General features: G+C 35.5%; 4 non-coding genes across 4 annotated transcripts; all 4 read right to left on the reverse strand.

The window, feature by feature from the left end:
• Positions 1–2529: 2529 nt before the first annotated feature.
• Positions 2530–2602, reverse strand: Trnak-uuu (transfer RNA lysine (anticodon UUU)). The gene has a single exon. It is a non-coding gene; the product is annotated as a tRNA-Lys (tRNA).
• Positions 2603–9975: 7373 nt separating this feature from the next.
• Positions 9976–10048, reverse strand: Trnak-uuu (transfer RNA lysine (anticodon UUU)). The gene has a single exon. It is a non-coding gene; the product is annotated as a tRNA-Lys (tRNA).
• A 3658-nt stretch (positions 10049–13706) lies between these two features.
• Trnak-uuu (transfer RNA lysine (anticodon UUU)) lies at positions 13707–13779 on the reverse strand. Its single transcript has one exon. It is a non-coding gene; the product is annotated as a tRNA-Lys (tRNA).
• Positions 13780–17443: 3664 nt separating this feature from the next.
• On the reverse strand, positions 17444–17516 carry Trnak-uuu (transfer RNA lysine (anticodon UUU)). Its single transcript has one exon. It is a non-coding gene; the product is annotated as a tRNA-Lys (tRNA).
• Positions 17517–17618: the final 102 nt, after the last annotated feature.

Below are 17618 nucleotides of genomic sequence, written 5' to 3' on the forward strand. Positions count from 1 at the left end.
TTGAATTATTCATTGGAGCCACAAAATGCTACGTGGGTTAAAATATTATTTTTGGCCTATTGTGAATTATTTCTAAAGAATTCTTGAAAATGCCATTCTGATATATCAAAACTGTTGGTAGACCAATGCATTTGAGGATGTAGATTTTATTCGGAACATTCTATTCCTTTGGACTTGAAGATAACATTTTGGGATGATTTTGGATGCAATTCATAATGCTGTAAGTCCCTCTTATATTTTCATTTTACAATTTTGTTAACTGAATTATTTGTTCAGTATTAGAAACCGTTTTGGTTTTGCTTATGTTTGTTTTTTAGTGTATGACCATAGATTCGTAATACTATTGGGTAATTATGACTCATTCATTTCTCAGTTAACGAACTAATATGCAGCATTACTGGAAATGCAAATATGATGGCAGCAGTGGGGGACGCATTTACTGAATTTTGTTTTCATAACAAAAAACTCTTAATTCCAAAGACTTGTGCAATTAAATGATATTAACGTGAAATATAAAGAAAAGCATTTTCGTTTGAACCGAGCTCTGGGCATCTATCTGCACCATAAGTGCTAAACGTCATGTGATACAAACATGGCCGCGCCCTTTAAATATGTAATGGAAAGGGCTACGCAGCAAAATCCGAGACTGACAAACTGACAGAATTTGGATGAGTAGTGCCCCAATCTCAGTCGCTAGAGCATCCGACATTTAATCTAAGGGTCATGGGTGAAAGTCCGAGGGTAGGTGGTTATGATTTAGCTTCCACTGATTTTCAATTGTTGTCAAAATGAATATAGATATACCTGCAAGTATTTCTCTCCTTTCCTAAAATGTCCCTAAATGAGAGCGTATCCACATGTCCATGCGAACGGGATAGAGTACCCAATTTAATCAACTCTAAGATATGTTGATCATTCTGTCAGCATTTCTTCTTGATTCCAGTAAATCTAACGCATCCACTATATCATATGCAAATTGAATGCATTCATATTATGATACGAATATTATTAAAATATACGGACAGAAGCACAAAAGTCAACGCCAGTCTAAAAGCTCCACCTAACAGACAATATGTTTAAAGTAATGAGACACTACCACTGCAAGCTACTATCAGTTGTTTCGTGTTCTAAAGAGTTTACTCAAACGTTGTAACGGAGACAAAACGAAGAATGCACCGTGAAGACGTATAAAGACTTCTCGGTTCAATCAACAATAACTGCATGAGATATGCATGCAGGATGTGTTCACGGTTTTAATGGAGGTACGATCACCGCCTCTCGGACACCTGAATTCGGTGGTCACAACATCGCGGTATAGAATGCGATGATTGTATTGATGAAAATACTAAGTCTTAAAATTAAATTGCTGCCGTCCAGTTTCGGATGCTCAATCTAAATGAATGAAAATATGGATCTTTTTAAAATGATTTATCAATTGCGAGTTTTGATAATAGTTCTCGATTTAAGTAAGCTAAAGAATGCAATGCATCGTTTGAGAATTAAATGCATTAATCTTACGATTCAAACAATAACATAATATATAATTCGCAATGTAACACAAATCTCAAAGGAATTTTAAAATCTGCGACTAAAAGTTAATATGTCTTAAATTGAAGAGAAGAAAAGAGACTAGCACTGCAAGGTACTGTCAGTTCTTTCCTGTTCTGATGAGTTAGATGAAACTTTGCAACGTGGAGAAAATAAAGACTGCACCGTACATATGTGAAAGAAACCTATCTTAGATCAAGTCAAGAAGGTTACAATAATGAGTTCACAGTTTTGTGGGAAGTATGATTACGGGGTACCGGACATTCGAAAGCAGTGGCCAAAAGGATCGCGCAATCCGGTGAGGTGATATCAATGGTTAAAACACAAAAAAGAAGAAGAAGAAAAAAAAAATGACCAAAAAAAAAGCAAAGAAAGAAAGATGTTAGTCCTAAAAATGAATTATTGCTGACTTACAATGTTAGTTGCTAAATCAAAATGAAGAAATATTTGGGAAGAATTGTTTATCAGTATTTTGGAAATTCCCACAATTGATAATAATAATAATAATAATAATAATAATAATAATAATAATAATGATAATAATAATAATTATGTGGACTTAGTACAGCGCCTAAGACGTAAAAGCGCTAAGAGGTCGAAAATATTAGATAACAAACAAAAATATACACCAGTACAAGGATAGGATAGAAAAATCCCAACACTATTGAATTAGAAAACAAAAGGCTTCAATAGAAGTATATAGAATATGTAAATGAACTTACATATTTCATTCACTTTTTATCTGGATGGGTACATACAGGGTCACTACCATAATCAGTACCTTTATGAGGGCTGTGTCGAAACCAGAAAGACATTGACAAGCTAATGAATTTGAAGAAGAGGATATCAAAATTCAACATAAAAATGATTATATGAGAAAAGAAAACGTTTCTGTGGGACATTTACCATCACACCTATTTGTAGCCAAACAGACGCGTGTACAAAGTGTAGTATAAATTTGTAATGGTATTAAAAATTGTACGCCCACCGTGGGACTCGAACTCACGACCCTCAGATTAAAAGTCTGATGCTCTACCGACTGAGCTAGGCGGGCTACTTGTTAATGCATGGTCGAATGTTGGCTCGGGTAGTTATGCGCAACATGGTTAATCGTTATCTCATCAACTTCACATAGCTAGCGTCTAGGATTGATTGGATCTTAGATGTTAGCCCCTTATGGAAACAATAATCCAGTTTATATGGCAATCAACCATTCACGGAGGAATTTAAATTTTGCTGCCTAAGGAAATGCACAAATGTGTCATTAGCCGAGCAAGTTGCTAAAGTTAAGACAAGTCATTGTTTCTTTGTGTTAACAGTTATGATTTTACAGTCCGGACAACACAAACACTATCCTTCTGCTCTTCTCTTAAATCCTCGCATTCTTTCCTTAATTTCTCTCAGTTAATTACACATGTGAAAATCACCTATCTTGAAATTTTTTGTTTCCAGAGAAAGCAATGCTTACACACTACATAATCAATTAAATAGTACCTGTAAGTTGATAAACTTGCTTCCAATTAATTGTTCTCTATACATATTTGTGATTTTCTTCTATGGATCGGTACAGGAGAAAATACATAAATACGGAAGGTGTTGTGTTAGATGTGGTGGTTTTATTTCTACGACATGGGAGATTTGTGTGTGTGTGTGTGTGTGTGTGTTTGTGTGTGCATGTGATTTGTATTTTTAAGGTAGCTTTTAAGAATTTTTCAGTCATATCGCTACGATGTCTGCAGTGTGGCAGTTTATAGTGATGGCTAGCACTGGGGCATCTTGCCGCAGACATGTGGCATGATGTCCCACCCAGTCACTTTATCCTGAGATCCGGCCGACCAGTCCTAACACTAACCTCTTAATGCTGAGCCCCAAGCAAGGCAGCTGTTAGTACCATATTTGTAAGTCTTTGGTATGAGTCGGCCGGGGATCGATCCCACGAACTCCCGCATCCGAGGCGTACGCTGTAATTACTAGGCCACCGGAGCTTTTAGGGATATTTGTTCATTGTCACGTAGTGAGTAGTAGCTAATGAGTTTTCACTCCTTATTGTCTTTATTTAAGTACGTGGAGTTGGACTATTTGGTCAGTCATATTTTGTATGTTCTTCTTGTAACATTATTCTTCAGGTATATTTATTGTTGTGTTTAGATATTATTTGGAAGCAAACATTTGTTTGAATTATTCATTGGAGCCACAAAATGCTACGTGGGTTAAAATATTATTTTTGGCCTATTGTGAATTATTTCTAAAGAATTCTTGAAAATGCCATTGTGATATATCAGAACTGTTGGTAGACCAATGCATTTGAGGATGTAGATTTTATTCGGAACATTCTATTCCTTTGGACTTGAAGATAACATTTTGGGATGATTTTGGATGCAATTCATAATGCTGTAAGTCCCTCTTATATTTTCATTTTACAATTTTGTTAACTGAATTATTTGTTCAGTATTAGAAACCGTTTTGGTTTTGCTTATGTTTGTTTTTTAGTGTATGACCATAGATTCGTAATACTATTGGGTAATTATGACTCATTCATTTCTCAGTTAACGAACTAATATGCAGCATTACTGGAAATGCAAATATGATGGCAGCAGTGGGGGACGCATTTACTGAATTTTGTTTTCATAACAAAAAACTCTTAATTCCAAAGACTTGTGCAATTAAATGATATTAACGTGAAATGTAAAGAAAAGCATTTTCGTTTGAACCGAGCTCTGGGCATCTATCTGCACCATAAGTGCTAAACGTCATGTGATACAAACATGGCCGCGCCCTTTAAATATGTAATGGAAAGGGCTACGCAGCAAAATCCGAGACTGACAAACTGACAGAATTTGGATGAGTAGTGCCCCAATCTCAGTCGCTAGAGCATCCGACATTTAATCTAAGGGTCATGGGTGAAAGTCCGAGGGTAGGTGGTTATGATTTAGCTTCCACTGATTTTCAATTGTTGTCAAAATGAATATAGATATACCTGCAAGTATTTCTCTCCTTTCCTAAAATGTCCCTAAATGAGAGCGTATCCACATGTCCATGCGAACGGGATAGAGTACCCAATTTAATCAACTGTAAGATATGTTGATCATTCTGTCAGCATTTCTTCTTGATTCCAGTAAATCTAACGCATCCACTATATCATATGCAAATTGAATGCATTCATATTATGATACGAATATTATTAAAATATACGGACAGAAGCACAAAAGTCAACGCCAGTCTAAAAGCTCCACCTAACAGACAATATGTTTAAAGTAATGAGACACTACCACTGCAAGCTACTATCAGTTGTTTCGTGTTCTAAAGAGTTTACTCAAACGTTGTAACGGAGACAAAACGAAGAATGCACCGTGAAGACGTATAAAGACTTCTCGGTTCAATCAACAATAACTGCATGAGATATGCATGCAGGATGTGTTCACGGTTTTAATGGAGGTACGATCACCGCCTCTCGGACACCTGAATTCGGTGGTCACAACATCGCGGTATAGAATGCGATGATTGTATTGGTGAAAATACTAAGTCTTAAAATTAAATTGCTGCCGTCCAGTTTCGGATGCTCAATCTAAATGAATGAAAATATGGATTTTTTAAAATGATTTATCAATTGCGAGTTTTGATAATAGTTCTCGATTTAAGTAAGCTAAAGAATGCAATGCATCGTTTGAGAATTAAATGCATTAATCTTACGATTCAAACAATAACATAATATATAATTCGCAATGTAACACAAATCTCAAAGGAATTTTAAAATCTGCGACTAAAAGTTAATATGTCTTAAATTGAAGAGAAGAAAAGAGACTAGCACTGCAAGGTACTGTCAGTTCTTTCCTGTTCTGATGAGTTAGATGAAACTTTGCAACGTGGAGAAAATAAAGACTGCACCGTACATATGTGAAAGAAACCTATCTTAGATCAAGTCAAGAAGGTTACAATAATGAGTTCACAGTTTTGTGGGAAGTATGATTACGGGGTATCGGACATTCGAAAGCAGTGGCCAAAAGGATCGCGCAATCCGGTGAGGTGATATCAATGGTTAAAACACAAAAAAGAAGAAGAAGAAAAAAAAATGACCAAAAAAAAAAAAGCAAAGAAAGAAAGATGTTAGTCCTAAAAATGAATTATTGCTGACTTACAATGTTAGTTGCTAAATCAAAATGAAGAAATATTTGGGAAGAATTGTTTATCAGTATTTTGGAAATTCCCACAATTGATAATAATAATAATAATAATAATAATAATAATAATAATAATAATAATTATGTGGACTTAGTACAGCGCCTAAGACGTAAAAGCGCTAAGAGCTCGAAAATATTAGATAACAAACAAAAATATACACCAGTACAAGGATAGGATAGAAAAATCCCAACACTATTGAATTACAAAACAAAAGGCTTCAATAGAAGTATATAGAATATGTAAATGAACTTACATATTTCATTCACTTTTTATCTGGATGGGTACATACAGGGTCACTACCATAATCAGTACCTTTATGAGGGCTGTGTCGAAACCAGAAAGACATTGACAAGCTAATGAATTTGAAGAAGAGGCTAACAAAATTCAACATAAAAATGATTATATGAGAAAAGAAAACGTTTCTGTGGGACATTTACCATCACACCTATTTGTAGCCAAACAGACGCGTGTACAAAGTGTAGTATAAATTTGTAATGGTATTAAAAATTGTACGCCCACCGTGGGACTCGAACTCACGACCCTCAGATTAAAAGTCTGATGCTCCACCGACTGAGCTAGGCGGGCTACTTGTTAATGCATGGTCGAATGTTGGCTCGGGTAGTTATGCGCAACATGGTTAATCGTTATCTCATCAACTTCACATAGCTAGCGTCTAGGATTGATTGGATCTTAGATGTTAGCCCCTTATGGAAACAATAATCCAGTTTATATGGCAATCAACCATTCACGGAGGAATTTAAATTTTGCTGCCTAAGGAAATGCACAAATGTGTCATTAGCCGAGCAAGTTGCTAAAGTTAAGACAAGTCATTGTTTCTTTATGTTAACAGTTATGATTTTACAGTCCGGACAACACAAACACTATCCTTCTGCTCTTCTCTTAAATCTTCGCATTCTTTCCTTAATTTCTCTCAGTTAATTACACATGTGAAAATCACCTGTCTTGAAATTTTTTGTTTCCAGAGAAAGCAATGCTTACACACTACATAATCAATTAAATAGTACCTGTAAGTTGATAAACTTGCTTCCAATTAATTGTTCTCTATACATATTTGTGATTTTCTTCTATGGATCGGTACAGGAGAAAATACATAAATACGGAAGGTGTTGTGTTAGATGTGGTGGTTTTATTTCTACGACATGGGAGATTTGTGTGTGTGTGTGTGTGTGTGTGTGTTTGTGTGTGCATGTGATTTGTATTTTTAAGGTAGCTTTTAAGAATTTTTCAGTCATATCGCTACGATGTCTGCAGTGTGGCAGTTTATAGTGATGGCTAGCACTGGGGAATCATGCCGCAGACATGTGGCATGATGTCCCACCCAGTCACTTTATCCTGAGATCCGGCCGACCAGTCCTAACACTAACCTCTTAATGCTGAGCCCCAAGCAAGGCAGCTGTTAGTACCATATTTGTAAGTCTTTGGTATGACTCGGCCGGGGATCGATCCCACGAACTGCCGCATCCGAGGCGTACGCTGTAATTACTAGGCCACCGGAGCTTTTAGGGATATTTGTTCATTGTCACGTAGTGAGTAGTAGCTAATGAGTTTTCACTCCTTATTGTCTTTATTTAAGTACGTGGAGTTGGACTATTTGGTCAGTCATATTTTGTATGTTCTTCTTGTAACATTATTCTTCAGGTATATTTATTGTTGTGTTTAGATATTATTTGGAAGCAAACATTTGTTTGAATTATTCATTGGAGCCACAAAATGCTACGTGGGTTAAAATATTATTTTTGGCCTATTGTGAATTATTTCTAAAGAATTCTTGAAAATGCCATTGTGATATATCAGAACTGTTGGTAGACCAATGCATTTGAGGATGTAGATTTTATTCGGAACATTCTATTCCTTTGGACTTGAAGATAACATTTTGGGATGATTTTGGATGCAATTCATAATGCTGTAAGTCCCTCTTATATTTTCATTTTACAATTTTGTTAACTGAATTATTTGTTCAGTATTAGAAACCGTTTTGGTTTTGCTTATGTTTGTTTTTTAGTGTATGACCATAGATTCGTAATACTATTGGGTAATTATGACTCATTCATTTCTCAGTTAACGAACTAATATGCAGCATTACTGGAAATGCAAATATGATGGCAGCAGTGGGGGACGCATTTACTGAATTTTGTTTTCATAACAAAAAACTCTTAATTCCAAAGACTTGTGCAATTAAATGATATTAACGTGAAATGTAAAGAAAAGCATTTTCGTTTGAACCGAGCTCTGGGCATCTATCTGCACCATAAGTGCTAAACGTCATGTGATACAAACATGGCCGCGCCCTTTAAATATGTAATGGAAAGGGCTACGCAGCAAAATCCGAGACTGACAAACTGACAGAATTTGGATGAGTAGTGCCCCAATCTCAGTCGCTAGAGCATCCGACATTTAATCTAAGGGTCATGGGTGAAAGTCCGAGGGTAGGTGGTTATGATTTAGCTTCCACTGATTTTCAATTGTTGTCAAAATGAATATAGATATACCTGCAAGTATTTCTCTCCTTTCCTAAAATGTCCCTAAATGAGAACGTATCCACACGTCCATGCGAACGGGATAGAGTACCCAATTTAATCAACTCTAAGATATGTTGATCATTCTGTCAGCATTTCTTCTTGATTCCAGTAAATCTAACGCATCCACTATATCATATGCAAATTGAATGCATTCATATTATGATACGAATATTATTAAAATATACGGACAGAAGCACAAAAGTCAACGCCAGTCTAAAAGCTCCACCTAACAGACAATATGTTTAAAGTAATGAGACACTACCACTGCAAGCTACTATCAGTTGTTTCGTGTTCTAAAGAGTTTACTCAAACGTTGTAACGGAGACAAAACGAAGAATGCACCGTGAAGACGTATAAAGACTTCTCGGTTCAATCAACAATAACTGCATGAGATATGCATGCAGGATGTGTTCACGGTTTTAATGGAGGTACGATCACCGCCTCTCGGACACCTGAATTCGGTGGTCACAACATCGCGGTATAGAATGCGATGATTGTATTGGTGAAAATACTAAGTCTTAAAATTAAAATACTAAGTCTTAAAATTGCCGTCCAGTTTCGGATGCTCAGTCTAAATGAATGAAAATATGGATCTTTTTAAAATGATTTATCAATTGCGAGTTTTGATAATAGTTCTCGATTTAAGTAAGCTAAAGAATGCAATGCATCGTTTGAGAATTAAATGCATTAATCTTACGATTCAAACAATAACATAATATATAATTCGCAATGTAACACAAATCTCAAAGGAATTTTAAAATCTGCGACTAAAAGTTAATATGTCTTAAATTGAAGAGAAGAAAAGAGACTAGCACTGCAAGGTACTGTCAGTTCTTTCCTGTTCTGATGAGTTAGATGAAACTTTGCAAAGTGGAGAAAATAAAAACTGCACCGTACATATGTGAAAGAAACCTATCTTAGATCAAGTCATGAAGGTTACAATAATGAGTTCACAGTTTTGTGGGAAGTATTATTACGGGCTATCGGACATTCGAAAGCAGTGGCCAAAAGGATCGCGCAATCCGGTGAGGTGATATCAATGGTTAAAACAAAAAAAGAAGAACAAAAAAAAAAAAAAAAAAATGACCAAAAAAAAAAAAAGCAAAGAAAGAAATATGTTAGTCCCAAAAATGAATTTTTGCTGACTTACAATTCTGGTTGCAAAATCAAAATGAAGAAATAATTGGGATGAATTATTTATCATTATTTTGGAAATTGCCACAATTGATAATAATAATAATAATAATAATAATAATAATAATAATAATAATAATAATTATGTGGATTTAGTACAGCGCCTGAGACGTTAAAGCGCTAAGTACTCGAAAATATTAGATAACAAACAAAAATATACACCAGTACAAGGATAGGATAGAAAAATCCCAACACTATTGAATTACAAAACAAAAGGCTTCAATAGAAGTATATAGAATATGTAAATGAACTTACATATTTCATTCACTTTTTATCTGGATGGGTACATACAGGGTCACTACCATAATCAGTGTCTTTATGAGGGCTGTGTCGAAACCAGAAAGACATTGACAAGCTAATGAATTTGAAGAGGAGGATATCAAAATTCAACATAAAAATGATTATATGAGAAAAGAAAACGTTTCTGTGGGACATTTAGCATCACACCTATTTGTAGCCAAATAGACGCGTGTACAAAGTGTAGTATAAATTTGTAATGGTATTAAAAATTGTACGCCCACCGTGGGACTCGAACTCACGACCCTCAGATTAAAAGTCTGATGCTCTACCGACTGAGCTAGGCGGGCTACTTGTTAATGCATGGTCGAATGTTGGCTCGGGTAGTTATGCGCAACATGGTTAATCGTTATCTCATCAATTTCACATAGCTAGCGTCCAGGATTGATTGGATCTTAGATGTTAGCCCCTTATGGAAACAATAATCCAGTTTATATGGCAATCAACCATTCACGGAGGAATTTAAATTTTGCTGCATAAGGAAATGCACAAATGTGTCATTAGCCGAGCAAGTTGCTAAAGTTAAGACTAGTCATTGTTTCTTTGTGTTAACAGTTATGATTTTACAGCCCGGACAACACAAACACTATCCTTCTGCTCTTCTCTTAAATCTTCGCATTCTTTCCTTAATTTCTCTCAGTTAATTACACATGTGAAAATCACCTATCTTGACATTTTTTTGTTTCCAGAGAAAGCAATGCTTACACACTACATAATCAATTAAATAGTACCTGTAAGTTGATAAACTTGCTTCCAATTAATTGTTCTCTATACATATTTGTGATTTTCTTCTATGGATCGGTACAGGAGAAAATACATAAATACGGAAGGTGTTGTGTTAGATGTGGTGGTTTTATTTCTACGACATGGGAGATTTGTGTGTGTGTGTGTGTGTGTGTGTTTGTGTGTGCATGTGATTTGTATTTTTAAGGTAGCTTTTAAGAATTTTTCAGTCATATCGCTACAATGTCTGCAGTGTGGCAGTTTATAGTGATGGCTAGCACTGGGGCATCATGCCGCAGACATGTGGCATGATGTCCCACCCAGTCACTTTATCCTGAGATCCGGCCGACCAGTCCTAACACTAACCTCTTAATGCTGAGCCCCAAGCAAGGCAGCTGTTAGTACCATATTTGTAAGTCTTTGGTAGGACTTGGCCGGGGATCGATCCCACGAACTGCCGCATCCGAGGCGTACGCTGTAATTACTAGGCCACCGGAGGTTTTAGGGATATTTGTTCATTGTCACGTAGTGAGTAGTAGCTAATGAGTTTTCACTCCTTATTGTCTGTATTTAAGTACGTGGAGTTGGACTATTTGGTCAGTCATATTTTGTATGTTCTTCTTGTAACATTATTCTTCAGGTATATTTATTGTTGTGTTTAGATATTATTTGGAAGCAAACATTTGTTTGAATTATTCATTGGAGCCACAAAATGCTACGTGGGTTAAAATATTATTTTTGGCCTATTGTGAATTATTTCTAAAGAATTCTTGAAAATGCAATTCTGATATATCAGAACTGTTGGTAGACCAATGCATTTGAGGATGTAGATTTTATTCGGAACATTCTATTCCTTTGGACTTGAAGATAACATTTTGGGATGATTTTGGATGCAATTCATAATGCTGTAAGTCCCTCTTATATTTTCATTTTACAATTTTGTTAACTGAATTATTTGTTCAGTATTAGAAACCGTTTTGGTTTTGCTTATGTTTGTTTTTTAGTGTATGACCATAGATTCGTAATACTATTGGGTAATTATGACTCATTCATTTCTCAGTTAACGAACTAATATGCAGCATTACTGGAAATGCAAATATGATGGCAGCAGTGGGGGACGCATTTACTGAATTTTGTTTTCATAACAAAAAACTCTTAATTCCAAAGACTTGTGCAATTAAATGATATTAACGTGAAATGTAAAGAAAAGCATTTTCGTTTGAACCGAGCTCTGGGCATCTATCTGCACCATAAGTGCTAAACGTCATGTGATACAAACATGGCCGCGCCCTTTAAATATGTAATGGAAAGGGCTACGCAGCAAAATCCGAGACTGACAAACTGACAGAATTTGGATGAGTAGTGCCCCAATCTCAGTCGCTAGAGCATCCGACATTTAATCTAAGGGTCATGGGTGAAAGTCCGAGGGTAGGTGGTTATGATTTAGCTTCCACTGATTTTCAATTGTTGTCAAAATGAATATAGATATACCTGCAAGTATTTCTCTCCTTTCCTAAAATGTCCCTAAATGAGAGCGTATCCACATGTCCATGCGAACGGGATAGAGTACCCAATTTAATCAACTCTAAGATATGTTGATCATTCTGTCAGCATTTCTTCTTGATTCCAGTAAATCTAACGCATCCACTATATCATATGCAAATTGAATGCATTCATATTATGATACGAATATTATTAAAAATACGGACAGAAGCACAAAAGTCAACGCCAGTCTAAAAGCTCCACCTAACAGACAATATGTTTAAAGTAATGAGACACTACCACTGCAAGCTACTATCAGTTGTTTCGTGTTCTAAAGAGTTTACTCAAACGTTGTAACGGAGACAAAACGAAGAATGCACCGTGAAGACGTATAAAGACTTCTCGGTTCAATCAACAATAACTGCATGAGATATGCATGCAGGATGTGTTCACGGTTTTAATGGAGGTACGATCACCGCCTCTCGGACACCTGAATTCGGTGGTCACAACATCGCGGTATAGAATGCAATGATTGTATTGGTGAAAATACTAAGTCTTAAAATTAAAATACTAAGTCTTAAAATTGCCGTCCAGTTTCGGATGCTCAATCTAAATGAATGAAAATATGGATCTTTTTAAAATGATTTATCAATTGCGAGTTTTGATAATAGTTCTCGATTTAAGTAAGCTAAAGAATGCAATGCATCGTTTGAGAATTAAATGCATTAATCTTACGATTCAAACAATAACATAATATATAATTCGCAATGTAACACAAATCTCAAAGGAATTTTAAAATCTGCGACTAAAAGTTAATATGTCTTAAATTGAAGAGAAGAAAAGAGACTAGCACTGCAAGGTACTGTCAGTTCTTTCCTGTTCTGATGAGTTAGATGAAACTTTGCAACGTGGAGAAAATAAAAACTGCACCGTACATATGTGAAAGAAACCTATCTTAGATCAAGTCATGAAGGTTACAATAATGGGTTCACAGTTTTGTGGGAAGTATGATTACGGGCTATCGGACATTCGAAAGCAGTGGCCAAAAGGATCGCGCAATCCGGTGAGGTGATATCAATGGTTAAAAGAAAAAAAAAAAAGAACATAAAAAAAAAAAATGACCAAAAAAAAAAAAAGCAAAGAAAGAAATATGTTAGTCCTAAAAATGAATTTTTGCTGACTTACAAGTCTGGTTGCAAAATCAAAATGAAGAAATAATTGGGATGAATTATTTATCATTATTTTGGAAATTGCCACAATTGATAATAATAATAATAATAATAATAATAATAATAATAATAATAATAATAATTATGTGGATTTAGTACAGCGACTGAGACGTTAAAGCGCTTAGAGCTCGAAAATATTAGATAACAAACAAAAATATACACCAGTACAAGGATAGGATAGAAAAATCCCAACACTATTGAATTACAAAACAAAAGGCTTCAATAGAAGTATATAGAATATGTAAATGAACTTACATATTTCATTCACTTTTTATCTGGATGGGTACATACAGGGTCACTACCATAATCAGTACCTTTATGAGGGCTGTGTCGAAACCAGAAAGACATTGACAAGCTAATGAATTTGAAGAAGAGGATATCAAAATTCAACATAAAAATGATTATATGAGAAAAGAAAACGTTTCTGTGGGACATTTACCATCACACCTATTTGTAGCCAAATAGACGCGTGTACAAAGTGTAGTATAAATTTGTAATGGTATTAAAAATTGTACGCCCACCGTGGGACTCGAACTCACGACCCTCAGATTAAAAGTCTGATGCTCTACCGACTGAGCTAGGCGGGCTACTTGTTAATGCATGGTCGAATGTTGGCTCGGGTAGTTATGCGCAACATGGTTAATCGTTATCTCATCAATTTCACATAGCTAGCGTCCAGGATTGATTGGATCTTAGATGTTAGCCCCTTATGGAAACAATAATCCAGTTTATATGGCAATCAACCATTCACGGAGGAATTTAAATTTTGCTGCATAAGGAAATGCACAAATGTGTCATTAGCCGAGCAAGTTGCTAAAGTTAAGACTAGTCATTGTTTCTTTGTGTTAACAGTTATGATTTTACAGTCCGGACAACACAAACACTATCCTTCTGCTCTTCTCTTAAATCTTGGCATTCTTTCCTTAATTTCTCTCAGTTAATTACACATGTGAAAATCACCTATCTTGACATTTTTTTGTTTCCAGAGAAAGCAATGCTTACACACTACATAATCAATTAAATAGTACCTGTAAGTTGATAAACTTGCTTCCAATTAATTGTTCTCTATACATATTTGTGATTTTCTTCTATGGATCGGTACAGGAGAAAATACATAAATACGGAAGGTGTTGTGTTAGATGTGGTGGTTTTACTTCTACGACATGGGAGATTTGTGTGTGTGTGTGTGTGTGTGTGTGTGTGTTTGTGTGTGCATGTGATTTGTATTTTTAAGGTAGCTTTTAAGAATTTTTCAGTCATATCGCTACAATGTCTGCAGTGTGGCAGTTTATAGTGATGGCTAGCACTGGGGCATCATGCCGCAGACATGTGGCATGATGTCCCACCCAGTCACTTTATCCTGAGATCCGGCCGACCAGTGCTAACACTAACGTCTTAATGCTGAGCCCCAAGCAAGGCAGCTGTTAGTACCATATTTGTAAGTCTTTGGTATGACTCGGCCGGGGATGGATCCCACGAACTCCCGCATCCGAGGCGTACGCTGTAATTACTAGGCCACCGGAGCTTTTAGGGATATTTGTTCATTGTCACGTAGTGAGTAGTAGCTAATGAGTTTTCACTCCTTATTGTCTGTATTTAAGTACGTGGAGTTGGACTATTTGGTCAGTCATATTTTGTATGTTCTTCTTGTAACATTATTCTTCAGGTATATTTATTGTTGTGTTTAGATATTATTTGGAAGCAAACATTTGTTTGAATTATTCATTGGAGCCACAAAATGCTACGTGGGTTAAAATATTATTTTTGGCCTATTGTGAATTATTTCTAAAGAATTCTTGAAAATGCCATTGTGATATATCAGAACTGTTGGTAGACCAATGCATTTGAGGATGTAGATTTTATTCGGAACATTCTATTCCTTTGGACTTGAAGATAACATTTTGGGATGATTTTGGATGCAATTCATAATGCTGTAAGTCCCTCTTATATTTTCATTTTACAATTTTGTTAACTGAATTATTTGTTCAGTATTAGAAACCGTTTTGGTTTTGCTTATGTTTGTTTTTTAGTGTATGACCATAGATTCGTAATACTATTGGGTAATTATGACTCATTCATTTCTCAGTTAACGAACTAATATGCAGCATTACTGGAAATGCAAATATGATGGCAGCAGTGGGGGACGCATTTACTGAATTTTGTTTTCATAACAAAAAACTCTTAATTCCAAAGACTTGTGCAATTAAATGATATTAACGTGAAATGTAAAGAAAAGCATTTTCGTTTGAACCGAGCTCTGGGCATCTATCTGCACCATAAGTGCTAAACGTCATGTGATACAAACATGGCCGCGCCCTTTAAATATGTAATGGAAAGGGCTACGCAGCAAAATCCGAGACTGACAAACTGACAGAATTTGGATGAGTAGTGCCCCAATCTCAGTCGCTAGAGCATCCGACATTTAATCTAAGGGTCATGGGTGAAAGTCCGAGGGTAGGTGGTTATGATTTAGCTTCCACTGATTTTCAATTGTTGTCAAAATGAATATAGATATACCTGCAAGTATTTCTCTCCTTTCCTAAAATGTCCCTAAATGAGAGCGTATCCACATGTCCATGCGAACGGGATAGAGTACCCAATTTAATCAACTCTAAGATATGTTGATCATTCTGTCAGCATTTCTTCTTGATTCCAGTAAATCTAACGCATCCACTATATCATATGCAAATTGAATGCATTCATATTATGATACGAATATTATTAAAAATACGGACAGAAGCACAAAAGTCAACGCCAGTCTAAAAGCTCCACCTAACAGACAATATGTTTAAAGTAATGAGACACTACCACTGCAAGCTACTATCAGTTGTTTCGTGTTCTAAAGAGTTTACTCAAACGTTGTAACGGAGACAAAACGAAGAATGCACCGTGAAGACGTATAAAGACTTCTCGGTTCAATCAACAATAACTGCATGAGATATGCATGCAGGATGTGTTCACGGTTTTAATGGAGGTACGATCACCGCCTCTCGGACACCTGAATTCGGTGGTCACAACATCGCGGTATAGAATGCGATGATTGTATTGGTGAAAATACTAAGTCTTAAAATTAAAATACTAAGTCTTAAAATTGCCGTCCAGTTTCGGATGCTCAATCTAAATGAATGAAAATATGGATTTTTTAAAAATGATTTATCAATTGCGAGTTTTGATAATAGTTCTCGATTTAAGTAAGCTAAAGAATGCAATGCATCGTTTGAGAATTAAATGCATTAATCTTACGATTCAAACAATAACATAATATATAATTCGCAATGTAACACAAATCTCAAAGGAATTTTAAAATCTGCGACTAAAAGTTAATATGTCTTAAATTGAAGAGAAGAAAAGAGACTAGCACTGCAAGGTACTGTCAGTTCTTTCCTGTTCTGATGAGTTAGATGAAACTTTGCAACGTGGAGAAAATAAAAACTGCACCGTACATATGTGAAAGAAACCTATCTTAGATCAAGTCATGAAGGTTACAATAATGAGTTCACAGTTTTGTGGGAAGTATGATTACGGGCTATCGGACATTCGAAAGCAGTGGCCAAAAGGATCGCGCAATCCGGTGAGGTGATATCAATGGTTAAAAGAAAAAAAGAAGAACAAAAAAAAAAAAATGACCAAAAAAAAAAAAAGCAAAGAAAGAAATATGTTAGTCCTAAAAATGAATTTTTGCTGACTTATAATTCTGGTTGCAAAATCAAAATGAAGAAATAATTGGGATGAATTATTTATCATTATTTTGGAAATTGCCACAATTGATAATAATAATAATAATAATAATAATAATAATAATAATAATAATAATAATAATTATGTGGATTTAGTACAGCGACTGAGACGTTAAAGCGCTTAGAGCTCGAAAATATTAGATAACAAACAAAAATATACACCAGTACAAGGATAGGATAGAAAAATCCCAACACTATTGAATTACAAAACAAAAGGCTTCAATAGAAGTATATAGAATATGTAAATGAACTTACATATTTCATTCACTTTTTATCTGGATGGGTACATACAGGGTCACTACCATAATCAGTACCTTTATGAGGGCTGTGTCGAAACCAGAAAGACATTGACAAGCTAATGAATTTGAAGAAGAGGATATCAAAATTCAACATAAAAATGATTATATGAGAAAAGAAAACGTTTCTGTGGGACATTTACCATCACACCTATTTGTAGCCAAATAGACGCGTGTACAAAGTGTAGTATAAATTTGTAATGGTATTAAAAATTGTACGCCCACCGTGGGACTCGAACTCACGACCCTCAGATTAAAAGTCTGATGCTCTACCGACTGAGCTAGGCGGGCTACTTGTTAATGCATGGTCGAATGTTGGCTCGGGTAGTTATGCGCAACATGGTTAATCGTTATCTCATCAATTTCACATAGCTAGCGTCCAGGATTGATTGG

This window comes from Sinohyriopsis cumingii, chromosome 11 (genome assembly GCF_028554795.1).
Source record: "Sinohyriopsis cumingii isolate HCF-2022 chromosome 11, ASM2855479v2, whole genome shotgun sequence".
NCBI classification, from domain to species: domain Eukaryota; kingdom Metazoa; phylum Mollusca; class Bivalvia; order Unionida; family Unionidae; genus Sinohyriopsis; species Sinohyriopsis cumingii.